The sequence below is a fragment of the Ascaphus truei genome, chromosome 8 (assembly GCF_040206685.1).
Source record: "Ascaphus truei isolate aAscTru1 chromosome 8, aAscTru1.hap1, whole genome shotgun sequence".
Taxonomy (NCBI): domain Eukaryota; kingdom Metazoa; phylum Chordata; class Amphibia; order Anura; family Ascaphidae; genus Ascaphus; species Ascaphus truei.
Genome location: NC_134490.1, coordinates 13,371,664 through 13,386,157, shown reverse-complemented (window position 1 = coordinate 13,386,157; position 14,494 = coordinate 13,371,664).

Genomic DNA, 14,494 nt, shown 5'->3' with positions numbered 1-14,494 from the left:
ATTTCATTACATTTATGATCTTGGCAGATTTTTTCAGATTTAATTGGCAAAGCAGACTGACAAATTCACACACCTAATCAGAAAACATTTTCTTGAACCACAGTGTGTTTGTAAAAGTATGTGCTAGAAATACCTTTTTTTGACTCACTGATGTTTCTAGATGCAAGATTTAGGAACACAAATGTTTCCTTTTTAAACACTTTTTTTTATCTGTCCTTGTCTTTGTTTTTTCACTGATTACATTAATTATGTCAACTATTAAGGGCCACTTACTGGATGCAGAAAACAGTCAGACTGACTCTGTTTTTGTATTTTTAGAAGTGTTCATATGGAACATTTGTATTGGAAATCCAGATATATGCCAACAGTGCCAGTGTTGTCCTTACATTGAGCATCATTATCTCTGCCACCAGTATACTGCACCACACAATAGTACTAATTGCTACAGTAGAAATGCATGAAACTTTTACTACAAACCAGGCAACATTTGCTATTTTGCAGCTGCAAACAATATTGTGACCTGGTCTGAAATCCCCTTTGCAATGTATTACAGTAAGTCAATGGGTATTGATTTGGAATGTGAAAATTGTTGCCGTGACAGAATATCTAGGTCAGGGGTTCTCAACTCCAGTCCTCAAGACTGCCCAAGAGGTCCGGTTTTAAGGATATTCCTGCTTCAGCAAAGGGAAGTCTTTGACTGAGCCACAGATTGACCCACCTGTTCTGAAGCAGGGATATCCTGAATACATGACCTGTTGGCATTTTTCGAGGTCTGGAGTTGAGAACCCCTGCATTAAGTCAATGGGTATTGCAATTTCTCATATATACTAATTTCTCAAGGTCTCTAAAATGCTTGACCTCTTAAACAGGGCCCATACACCATGTTTAGATGAAGGTATTTCACTGAAAGCTAAGACTCATTTTGTTACATGATTAGCCTGTTGAGGCAAATATTTGAAATTGGGGGAAAAATACAAATTTTGGATAGTCTGCACATCTCTAGTGATTGAACATTATGCTGCAATATATCACACCAGCCTGGCTTCTTCCACTTGTCGTATCTGACTGGGTTAAAAACGGAGCATGCATGAGAAGCTGGATTAAAAACAGAGCATGCATGAGAAACAAGACAACAGCTCACACTAATATCCAAAACAGCAACAAGCATGTCAGCTGTTTATTACTGATTTAATACTAGCTGAAATGTTACCTCTTTCCAAGATGCAACTGAGAAGAACATATACAATGCCAGTCCAGTTATTCTCAAGCAACGGTAAATTCTGCAAAGGCTCTTAATGCACACGAATGCTGAGATAAGATGCTGTTCCTTGAATTTTAATGACTATATCTTTTTTTTTTTTTTTTTTATCTCGTCAGTGCTAGGGCGATATGAGAGGTTTCATGAAACATTAATGGCTTTAACTGGAGTCTACCTTTTCTTTCTCCTCTCGTTGTGATGTAAAAAATTAATTTGCACCGAGCTGCTTTAGCACAGCTGTGTGTTTTGCACAAGGTCCCCTTGGAACTACTTGAGGTGTGTACATGAGCCTAGAATGGCTTCTGCTCGCAGCCTGGGGACAAATGGAAGTAAAAATCCTGCTTGATTGATAAGAGAACATTTGGAATTTTAAATACACATTTGCTGGAAATATTCCAGGCAATACAGAGACTCAATATAGTCATCTGTAAGTAATTCAGTCTGTGCATGCAAATTCTGTTCCTGCTGGATTGAGGATGGATCATAATAAGAATTGGATGAATTAAACAACAGGAATCACATACTGTTGCAGGCCTTTTGCTGGAGTGGATAGAAGCATATTAAGCAGAGTTTCTATTTGCATTTTTAAAGAATACTAGTTGCTGTCTTTGACTTCAAATATAGATGTGCTGCTGAGAAGTATAGAAGAAAAGTGAAATATGGAGAAGTGTTCAGTTTATATTTGATACTACACCAGATAAATATACAGTTATAAAGATAGAGCAACTTGGGTTAGCAGCAGGGATGGGCAAATGTATTCATACACAGATTCAATCTGGCTGACAGTAAGATGCTGAGTTGTACCAGGATTTGGAAAAGAAATATGAATCCAATATTATTATCAATAAATATATCATATATAAAGAAAAAAATATGGAGGTGATTTACAGAATGTGTCTTAACAAGCAAATATAGCATTGAAAAACAATATAACTACATTCTGCATAAACACAGATGGTCACTGTTTACGGAGTTGATACATCGATAAACAAAATTAACCATACACACCATACAATATTATAGCCAATATCAAAAACAACCATTTTTAATATGATTTGTTATAGAATGACCAAGGGGGCAGTGTTAGATTTCAGAGAGCTGTTATTGCACATAATTCTTTTGTTAGAGTCATAATGTTTCCTTTTAATAATATATTTCAGTTGCTTATTTTAAATATAGATGTGTTCATTTCTAAGACACTTGTAGCTGTTTTGTATATTCATGGTCCATGCTATAAAAATGCACAGATCCACAAGAACTGGGCTCATAACATCGTATCATCAAAATCAGTAATGAAAGTTATTTTCCCTGAAGCTAACGAGTCAAAGCTAATTATATGCAAAAACCACCATTGTTACTGATCTCATTAGACTAGCCTTAACGGCAGATTAAGTTTGTATGACTCATGTTACGTCTGTTTTACCTATAGGTGGCGTTACTCCTGAAATATGGAGAAGGAGAGAGATACAGAGATTACAAACATGTTGACACCTGTTCTAAAAAAGGAGCACACCTGAGATACCGGGGGATATATGGTTATAGAAGTCAATAAAATATTTGTTATTTATATTTATAAAAATGTTTCACCAGGAAATAACACATTGAGAGTTACTTCTCGTTTTCAAGTATGTCCTGGGCACAGAGTTATAACAATACATGGTTACATTAAAAGAACAGAGGTTATACAGTCAATTCACAGACATTTCATGGACAGATAGAGTTAGATAATTGGGTACAGGGGATTAAAGGGCTGGTGAGTTTCAGATTGAAATATAGACCCTTTAGCATCACCTAACAACAGCGAATGGTACCAAATAGCTCACACAGTTTAGCTGCCCTTTGGCTGCGCCAAAGGCTGTCCGCCTTTGGGGTGATGCAAATATACTCTGAAGGAATTCAGATTGAATGCAGCTGTGAATTCAAAGTCCTTTGTCCTCTTGGCTTATTAACATTCCAGTGGGTGGGGCTGACGTTTCACATAGTACAGCATACGTTAAACCTTAGCATGCTGGTCCTGTGCAAAGGGGAGCAGCTCTTTGGAAACCCCATCAGGTGTCCGCCTTTGGGGCGATGCAGGTATACTTTGCATATCCTATTAGCATATATCCCAGGTATCTTAAGTGTGCTCTTTATTGTGCCCAGGTGTCTCTCCATGTCAAGGTTGGTCTGAGGGGACATATATAACACTAGGGAATCGGCAACAAATCAGGACTGTCTCTCTTCGGCTAAACTTAATTTTCAATTTAGCTAAATCCCTGCGTTAACGATAATGGAGCTATGTGAATAGGACTTGTTAGTGGGAACACCTGTTTTGTATATCGTTAGCACTAACGTCCATTATAGTAACGCAAGAGCTTGTTATGGCTGAAAACAGCATTGGTCTCTGCTTTTGAGAGCTTTGAAGATAACCGTTAGCACTTAACAAGTTATTAACTTAAGTTAATAATGGAGCTTTGTGGATCTAGGTCACAGTGAGATACTGTATTATTACACTGAAACTAACAGACACACTGCAAATATGTAATAAGTACTGTACTCATGCCGAGGCATACACAGCTTGCAATCATCCTGTGAGACTATGCAGTATGTTTGGACAGCAGCAAAATAACTCAGTGTTACATTCTTACCAGCTGTAAACATCAGTTAATATTATTTTTATTCTAAGTGAACTCATAAAGGTACAACAACACTAGAGCATTTTATTGTTATTTACAGTGCATTGGACTTGATGAAATAGAAAGTACACACTAGGTTTGTATTAATGCTACAGGAGACCACATTAGAAAATGAAGAATCAGTAAATAACAAAAGCGCTTTTGCTCTTTACTTCATGAAACTCTTCTTTTTATAAGATGTACTTGTCTTACTTTAACTATCCAGGAACATCACAGAGGAAGTACATTTCTTCCAGTTTTTAAAAATATAGGGCATTTTTCTCATTATTTGTAGATGTCGGTCTGTCTGTATACCTGTAGGAGGGAAAAAATAAAGCACGATTAGCACAAAAATAGAAATGTGATCTTTTTGTGTCTGTGTCAATGTATATGCTAACCGCTGTAGTACTTTACTCCAATCATCTTTCTCCAATTTTATCTTCTGTCAATCAGTTTGTGACTTTGGGAGTGTTAATTAAGGAGTATGAGACTTGTTACATGACACACATATTATAATGGGGTGTATCATACATCTCTGTGCTTCATTGTACTAACTGCAAATAAGTCTGCTAAGTCTGAAGTAGCATACGCTTCATTATCTAACAATCTGCATTAAATATAAGAAACCTGCATAAAAAGGTTCTTCTTAAGATGCAGACTGTAATGGTACAGTTAAAACAAACTTGCAGATTTCCCCAAATTCCTGATACTGTACATGTTTTCAATTGTGACTACATTCCAGTAACTATCCTACAGACATTAAACTGTCTACCCCTTCGTTTACCTCCAATAACACAGTAGGTTACAACATTTACAGACACAATGTGCTGTGTATAGGTGCTCAGCAGTTGTGAAACGCGTTGGCGAATGCTTGCCTCATTTTAACATGGCTATATAGGAAGGATTCCGGCGCAACTGCGCATGACACAATCCATGAGGTCCCGGATGGAGTCAAAAAACTTTATTGGCACATAACAACACCAGGGCTACACCACGATCTCCCCCTGTACACGTTTCACCCTCTGGAGCAGGGCTTCGTCTCGAAGTGGGGAGATGTGGTGTTGCCTGAACATGGCTTAAACAAAGGAATTCTTTTTTAAAGGTAAATTTGGCCTGAAATCTCCATACAGCTGTGTGCTGCTTTTCTTTTTTCGCTGCAACATTTACAGTACATTACTTGACAATGAGGGTTCTCCTTGGCGCAGAATTCAAAGCAGGGGGATCAATGAAAAAGAAGAGAACGTAGAAAGAGAAAGAAGACTAAATACTGTAGTATGTTTTGAAAAATGTTGATAATTAGACAATTTTTACATGCTACTGTATGCACTCACAATGTTTTCATTTTGTTAATAGGCATCCATCAATCAATCTCGTTGTCAGGAGTTTCTCTCTGGATCATCTCCACATACAGTAATATGAGGAAAGAAGCACAAAAAGCATAGTACAGTATATCCACTCCTAAATAAAACTTCTGTTTAAAATCTCCTGCGTGTGCATTCACACTCAGTAAGTCTTGGTTTTCAGCATATAAAAGTATTTCTTTGGAGTGTACTTTATATCTCCACTTTCCTCTCACAGCAATTTAGAAACAGAGAAAGCAGAGGAAAATGGAGATATTTAAAATTTTTGACATTGATCCGCTGAAATACGCGGACCAAAAGAACCCGCCAGTCAACAGCGGATCCAAATCCGCCAAAAAATTCACCAATCTCTATTGGTTACTTATTAAAACATTGAAAACAGCTTAAAAAAATAGCACGAATCTTCATATAGAGAAACATATTCATTAGGTGACCAGATAGTAAATGTAAGCAGAATTGGAGATTGCTTGTACTGGGAAAACTTCTTCATTTGACTTTCTTGCCAAAGCAATGTAAATTGAATTGGCAACAGAATACAGAATAAACATAAAGCATGAAGAACATTATTAAATACAAAATGAAAATGTTGTGTCTATTAGCATATTTAAATGCACAAAATATTCCTAATGTGTTGTTTTCCAATTCCCATTTTTATTTTTGCACCAAGTTGCCAATGTATTACATTTTACTGCCAACACCACAGAATTCAATTAAAGAAGTGCTGCATGTTGCTTAGCTTTGTAAAAATGAGCTGTATTATTGTACATGTCCAGCTAGATCCATGAAATTATGAGTAGTATGCAAGAACTACAGTATCCTTTTCCTCAACACCATTGTTGTTCTGCTATTGTTTGTGATTGTGCTCAGAATATGGAACTACAGCACACTATGTTGAACAGTCATATCAGCAATATCTAATAGTGCTAGCCAGGAAGGAATTCTATTTGACTGAATATAAAAGATTCCATTGGATACAATTGGAATTCTCCTGTTAAATCTATGGCATGTGAGATTGTCCTTGGGCATGTGTTTTCAAAATACTTCAAGGTCATGAGCCAGACAAGGTTTATTGGGCGTGTAATGAATATTGTTTTATCTAAACTGAGTGCATACACATGTTAATGCTTAGGGTTACCTCTAATACAGTACCTGGTCTGACTGGTGATCCCTGATAATAGGTGTAAAACTTGTTAAAATGATATTTTGAATTCTTACAGTAAAACAACAAATCTATATTTGGTGGCTAAGTGTTGCATTTTATCCACTTGCTGATTAGTTCTATGATTGCAATGAATATACTGTATGACCTTCATCATATTCTCTCTGATAAGCATTTATCAAATAGTCTTATTTTTATATCAATCAGTATTGTAAATTGAACATTTTGCGGTGCAAATAAAAGTCCATTTTAATAGCACTTTAAACCAACATATTTTTAAACACTCCAAATACAGGGGAACAACTTATTTCTCATTTGCTAAACCTGTGTACAGTTCTGACATCTGCTGCAGATTTGTATTATAGTATCCCATTTGGCATTTGACATGTAGAAAGAAGGTATGCAAATGACTATAAATAAAGCTAGTGATGTTGAGCAGCACATACCTCAATGGAAATCTTGTGCGCTTAAAAAAAAATCACTAACAGTGCATACAGTACAAACAAAAACATAACATTGCTGTTTCAGTCAATTGATTCTGAACTACTAAATCTAAATACACATGGTTCTGTTAGACAATAGAATTGTTTGCAAACATTCTATATTCTATGCAGTGGGCTTAATGAGTATTGGCAGCCAGTTGTTGGGGTGGGGGAGGTGTGTGTGTGTGTGGGGGGGGGGGGGGTGATATAAGGGAGTAATGTGCCTAGGGGTGTGTGCAGGGATAATGGGCCTGGGGGTGTGTGAGGAGATAATGGAATTGGGGGGGGTACAAGTGATTAATGGGCCGGGGGGTGGGAAGGGGGCTAAAAGAGAGTAATAGGCCTGGGGTACTTATTATGCTATTATTCAATACCAGGAATACTCACAGGTACACAATTAATATTGTTAGTTTTCTTTTACTCTGCATAACATTATTTACAAAACACAATCTGTTTGCATCTCTGTTTGACCCTTTGTCCACGCTGCAGTAAGAAATTAAGAGTAATTTTAAAAGCATTTGTTATAATGATGTTCTTTTGCTATCTGTTGTCTGTTTATTTGCATTGTCAACGTATTTCTGAGCCGTAGCGAAAACTTTTAGAATAAGATCTAATTGTTTGTTATTAACCTGTCAAAATGCAATTAACTTATAAACTCTGCATTGTATTTTAACAGTAAAAAAAAAAGTTCTCGCATAAAGTTTGTTGTTTTAATCAATTAAAAGTGTTTTAATACCACTTTTTAGAGAAATCAAAATTTTAAGTAAAAGATACTCATTGCTTTAAAATGTTAAACTTTCATCTTACTCAATGTTTAAATGTTATCTATCTTCATGACAGGGAACTCATCCATTTTTTGGAGTATAATTTGCACAAGTGTGTGGATTTTGCTACACTTTGTGTATATTGTGCAGAACTGTTCTATCCATGTCACTAGGCGATCTTGAGTAACATATCTATTTTGATCCACTGCCATAAATCAATCAGTTTAATTAAAATATAGCTTCTGTTGTGCCAGATTCGAATCAGGGTAATGAGAGAATGTCAACAGAATCAATATTATGGGCTCCCCCTAGTGAAAGAAAACTGTCCACATGCCAAATATATAATCAGAGCCATAGTGGGGAATGCAGTGCAATGTAGACCTAGCCAGGGTTCCTAATTAGGATTTTAAGCACAGTCTGGATCTGCTGAGATATTGCCCTTTTCCTCTTTTTATTTTAAACATTGGGAAAGAACAACGAAGATGAAATTCTAATGAGCAGCAAACTTGTCTTATTAAATTTGCCAATGGAATATCACCGTTGGTATAACTTAGAGGTATTGTACACAGTTGGAAGAGCTTTGAAAGAGGTCATGTTGGAATGCAACATATCAAACAGGCTTTATTAATGCCATACAGTTTTTCAATAAGAAACTTCCGTAGTTTGCATGTGTACCAAATGTAAGAAAATCCTTAATGAACATCACTCGTCTTCCACACATTCGACTCGTGTTTCTGAAGCTTACTCCAGCTCGGATTTGAAGTTTTAGTTTTTTGGAAACACAAAACAGAGGAGTATTGTGACAAAAAAAGGCACACTGTAGCTTTATGGAGCTCAACATGTATTCATTAAGTAACATTTTTGCCAATTCCTCCTATTGGTCCATTAAACCACTCTTTAAAGTGCTTATTGATGCAAGAAGAGCAACATAAGTGAAAAGTACATTGAACAACTGACACTAACAAATGCATGTACAAAATAGCTCCATTGGTATTCATCTAACACTAAAAAAATACCTTTTGGCTCGTTGATATATATCTCACTAACGCTATTATTCTTTATCCACCAAAGCGAACGATCTGACCATTTTGGGCCACTTAAGCAGTTGTAGAATAAACCATTAATTCTTATATCAAAGTTTGGATTTGTTGGATAGTTACATCTGTATCAAGTCTACCGAAGATGCCAGAATGCATTGTAGAATATCATGTTGCCTAGCTAACCAGTAGGGCCTAATGCAGATATAATTGGATAATAATATAAAACATCAATACATTGTTGCTAGAAAATTTAACCTTACCACACATTTCTATCCTAGTATTATATGTATGTATTCTTTTTTTATTTTCACTTTAATAGAAGTATTAAAGTGAAGTATTTTAAGTGTTCAAAAATGAATAGCATGGAAATATTAAATTTGAGTGCAAATACATGTCAACTTCCAATACATCCACTTAAAAGGACCCAAGCCATTGGTATTTGGCAGTTCTGGGCCAAAAAAAGGTAATCTAAATGGAAAAGTGCTGTCTGCAATGAGTTACATTTTAGAAAAGCCTATTATCCTGCTAATGCTAAAATAGAGATATAATGTCCAAATTGGCAAGTTTCACTGAAAGACAGGGTTATTTGACAAGTCTTTTCATGCACATGAACCATATTTTTCTAACCAATATACTGAATCTACAGTTGCTGGAAAAGAATCCTTCAGTATTCGATGATACTGTACCTTTTTATTTGAACTAACATTTGATATTTTGGGGCAAGCTTTTGAAAGTTCTCCTCTCTTCCTCATGTCAAACAATACTGAGGAAGAGAAAAGAACTCTCAAAAGCTTTTCCTAAAATATCAATTGTTAGTCCAAATAAAAAAGGTATCACCTTATATTGAAGTACTCATTTATTCTGCACTGCAACTGTACTAATGCAGCTATTTCTATCTAATTCAGGTTAAAAAGATGAAAAATACAATATGAAATCTATATCACTGATAGCCCCTATTTTTGCTTCGTACCACTGTAGTTGCAGTTGTTCATGCAAGTTAATAGAAAAGCAATAGACTTAGGGTTGAAAGTTACAAGTGCTATTGTGATGGAAAGGTAATTCTATCGTCAAGTAGTATTAAAAGTCAACTGGGTAGTCCCTGTGGAATAATAAAACACAGATGTTAAATTTACAGATTATCTTGTCTTGACTTTTGCATTTGTAGCCCCCTCTTTCGGAAATACTATTTTAGTAAAGGGTTAATTGCCTTAGTGGGTTAACTGTCTGGGCTCACTCGGCTTACTCCCCTCCTGATCATGTGATGTACAGTGGCGGCCGCCTTTAGCCTCGTGCGGCCGTTTCAGCGCGACTTTTATAACCGCGGGCAGATGCAGTGTTTGATGCGGCATGTTCCAGTATTTAAAGCCGCGGCCGCGTGCATTGTATTAGCGCTGTGCTTATTTAAATGTTTTCAACATTACAGTCTCACAGTTACTGTATGTGAGGTGTGAGGTCTGTATTAGAGGTACACAAGCAAGCTAGAGTGGGAACAACTAACATTATGGGCGGCATGCTGATATATACAGTACAAACTTTCACTGATAACTACTATTAGCGCTGTCTCGGCATGAATGCGGCATGAACGCGTGAAGTGCGTGGCATTCGGAAAAAAATACCCAAACATATCGGAGATGTTGGAGAATAAAAGGGGCCGTGACAGTAGGATGACTATGCCGAAGGGATTGCCACTCCCTTGTATGTCTTGTGACCCGTGATGTCACTATAGGACGTATAGAATGTATATATAGCTCCACATTATGTTCTATAAGCAGGTTCTTCAGAGTTCTGACTGGGGTCTTCCCTGTGATGAGTCCTGTAAATAGATTTATGTGTATAGTCAAGTGTATTAAGATGTGTCCTTTTACCGTTTGTTGTTTTCAGTTAGGAATGTGCTTATTAAGGAAGTGCCAATAGTAATGGCCCACAGTTGTTTTTGCTATTGAAAATGAGGCAGAATGCCTTTGGTAAGTAGTTCTTGGCGTAGCAACAACGGAGTAAGTTTGGACCAGCCCAACCGGAAGGTTCCTTGTGCTTTCCTGGTCGAATAAGTATGATGAAAGTGTGCAATACACATAAATGGTTTGCTAATTCAGGAGCCTAAAGTGTATGCCAGAAGAGTCTACTCAACAAGTGCTGGAGCATTACTAATCCCATTCAAGAGACTGAAAATGTATCCCTCACTTTGGTTAACACGTTTAAGTACCTCCCCAGTGTAGGATATCTACCCGGGGGATAAAGTCCAGAATTATATTGCTTGCCACACGTTTCTGTCAGTAACGAGTATATCAATATCTGTGAAGCATTACTGGTGGCTGTCAAATAAAGCACCTTTATATTTATAAAAGTTCCTGGTGACCATCATTGTTATATTCATACATCCATGTCCAGCCTGCACTTACCTAGCACTAGTGCCGCCTCGAATCCGCTGGTTCCTTTGCTCTGCAGATTACACTCAAAAAGGTAAATTCACAATGTTGGATTTTTGTGAGAAAGGGAGAGCTTTCTAATTTATCTATACAACTGGTGACACTTATTCAATTAGAAAGGTCTCTCTCTGTCACTCTCTCTCTCTATTTGAATGAATCCGTCCAGATTGTTAAGTATCCAATTCAGAGATCGATTTTAGTGGGCAGGACAATTTAGGTCAAAATGATCCGCAGAATTCCAGGGAATGGATTTGGACTGTTATGCCAATCCCTACCCAACACCCTGCAGAGGCCTGAAAGACTGAGCATTGCCAATGCATGAAGTCAACCTGGTGTGACCTCCTTTAGAGCTGGGTAAGGAGGGTTACACATTTAAAACACCATTTCTTTGAAATACTTTTCTAAAGACATAATGGGGAATATTGGACCTTCACCGCTCACAAACATTGGCAACACTACTTAACCTACTCAACTTTTGATGAGATATATTCACATATCAATTATATGTGCAATATGCAGACATTTACAAAAAACAAAACCACCACATTAGTCCTTTCAATGATTTCTATTCATACATAAACTGTTTGCGAGATATACGACAAATGGGGTCTAATACTCAGAGCATATAAAAACAACAGAAGGAAAGATAAAAGACCAATTTTTTGGTCCTTTACCCGGCCTTCATATCTCACAAACAGACCATGAATGAATAAAAATCTTTGTGAGAGATAATGTAGTAGGATACATTCACATATCTCAAGTCAGAGTTAGAGTGAATGGGAATTAATTGGTGTATCCAACTGTAATAGCTGGACACAATACCAGTATTCTTGTGATGAGAGAGGCATAAAACTACATTAGTAACAGATCAAAGCTTACAGGATTTCTTTATGTCTGTTTTTAGTAACAAAACAAACTCATATAGAAATGGTCTGTGACATTTACAAGCCTTCCTGGTATTTGCTTCTTTTCTCTGATCCAGATTCTCCAGCAGAGAGACTCTCAGCAGTCAGTGGGAGTAAGCAACAGATGGAGAAAAAGGTTAAAGCACCAGAACTGTCAGGAGTAAATCATAAAATAATCATTATAATGTATCAAAAAGCATAACATGGTATTAAGGCACTAGTCCCTCTTTGGAATAATGTACAGAGGTATCAGTTTGCTGTGTGCATGAACTTGCTATAATGTTTAATAATAGGTATCCTTTTCATTCTCACAAATATCCTTCTAGAATTAGAGAAAAAGATAGAAACAGAAGCTGGCAAATCACATTGGTCCTTGTTTGGTCCATATCGTTAATTGTTAGTTGTAAATTTCGATAAGGGGTTTTCATAGTATGCAAAGTGTGATTTAGTAGCTTTAATTAATGAAAGTAAACACTAGGGCCGATTGAAATAAAGGGAAGTTAATGTGTGCTAAAGCTTTTCACCTCTTAGTGAATCTGGGCCTAAGTTTTTGCAGTTACACACACAACCATTTTTATACAACCTACTGTAGCTCCAAAACCAGGAAGGTGCGATAGTATATGCTAGAGACAGAAGTTAGTCAAAAGCTAACACAAGAACCACAATTGCTGCACTCAAAGTGTAGTATGAATACCGTAATGATAGGGGTATACAATAACCCACTAAAGGAGTAGTTTATTTCTCCTTGAATTGACACATCAAGGTGAGTATTGTTCTTAAATTAAACTAAAATAACACATTTTTATTTCTATAATTCCCAACAATAAAGTTTAAAAGTATACACATGAAATAGCTAAAATCCCCGGGTAGGCGGTAGATTAGGGTGTAGCAGTACTGGGTAATTAACCAGTGGGATGCTGACTCTGTACATGTATAGCGGTATTATCATATGATGATGGCTGAATTAGCAAAATAAGAACTGTAATAGTATAAGATAAACTGCAAGTGTACAAACCCTATAGTATATCCTGGTAGATTTGACATGTTTCTAGGGAAAAGCAATACTTAACTTCTTCTTCTTAACTTCTTAAGTGGGGCTGCAATGCATTGTAGTGAATTCGATAATTATAGTTGTAATATTTTATTTCACTTAAGTGGTGTTGCTAATTGTAATTCTCAGCTTTTTCTTTGAAAATACTCCAAATAATAACTATATAGTTCATTTATTTCGTAGTACAATAAATACAGTTTTGATTAGGAATAATCTCATTGGTATAACATTGAGGTACAACCTCAGAATACTATACCAACATCTATCAAAATGTAATATTCCTGCCCAATTTAAATGTCTTTTTTGGCATTTCCATGTTACTTTGTTTATTACACTCATCTGTATATCCAGTCTGTCTAGGAAGTAATTCTTGTATGTAACCCTTCTATTTTACTGTACCACAGACTAAACGCTAGGTGCTGATGTGGGGGCCTGGGTGTCAGGAATCGGCGTTCTCCGCGCTCCCCACACAAAGCACTCACTTCCCTCGGCGATTCCTCTGCTCAGCGCCGAGCGTGCCCACGCCCTCCCGCGCGCACACCTGCACCATCCACTGGCTCAGTCCACACGCGTACACACGTTACGGAGCGCGCTCAGTCTGCACACTCTTCTTCCCGTCCCCCGGACCTCAGGCTCCGCCCCCGCAAGCCGCACGTGCATACTCAGGTTACCAACAAGTCTCCTGAAGAAACCGAATGCGGAGAAACGCGTAGAGTGACGCTGACCAGAGAGATCCCTAAGCGAGTGGAGTCCCTGCAGGCGGATGACGTCAGTTCCGGTTTCCGGATCCGGTGAGACGCACCGGTGACACGCACGCCGATACACAGGGGAGGCAGAGAGCACACGCTTCGCTTGCCGTGATCCAGACCGCAGGATCTAAATGCTTTTTTAAATCTACTACCATGTGAGTGTATCCCTTACCACTTGCCTGCTTTTATAAATTGTCCTTCCAGTCTGCACTATGTCCGTTTCTTTTATATATAAGGTCTCCAGAAGCTCCTGGTGTTAATCATCCTTGGTGGGCTGAGATTTAAAGATACCTTTTTGTGAACAGCACTCACTATATGTTTGTGAGTATTTTGCACACAGACCTCTTAATATTATATGAACTCACGAACTATCACATATACTGCACCATCAGAATATTTTTCTGTTTTACATGGCTTGCGCTTCCTGATGACTTACACCTCTTCAATCTACATGGGATCGTGAGAAGGATCCTCCACTGGGTTACAGCGGCATCCATATTTGTTTGTATTGGTATCACCTTTATATTATTTTATTACACTGTATATCACACTGTTTATTACACCTACAGTACCGACACACTTTATTCGAGTGTGGTCGGTACCGCAAGCCGGGAAATCTCCCGGCTTGCTAGTGGCCGCCCCTCG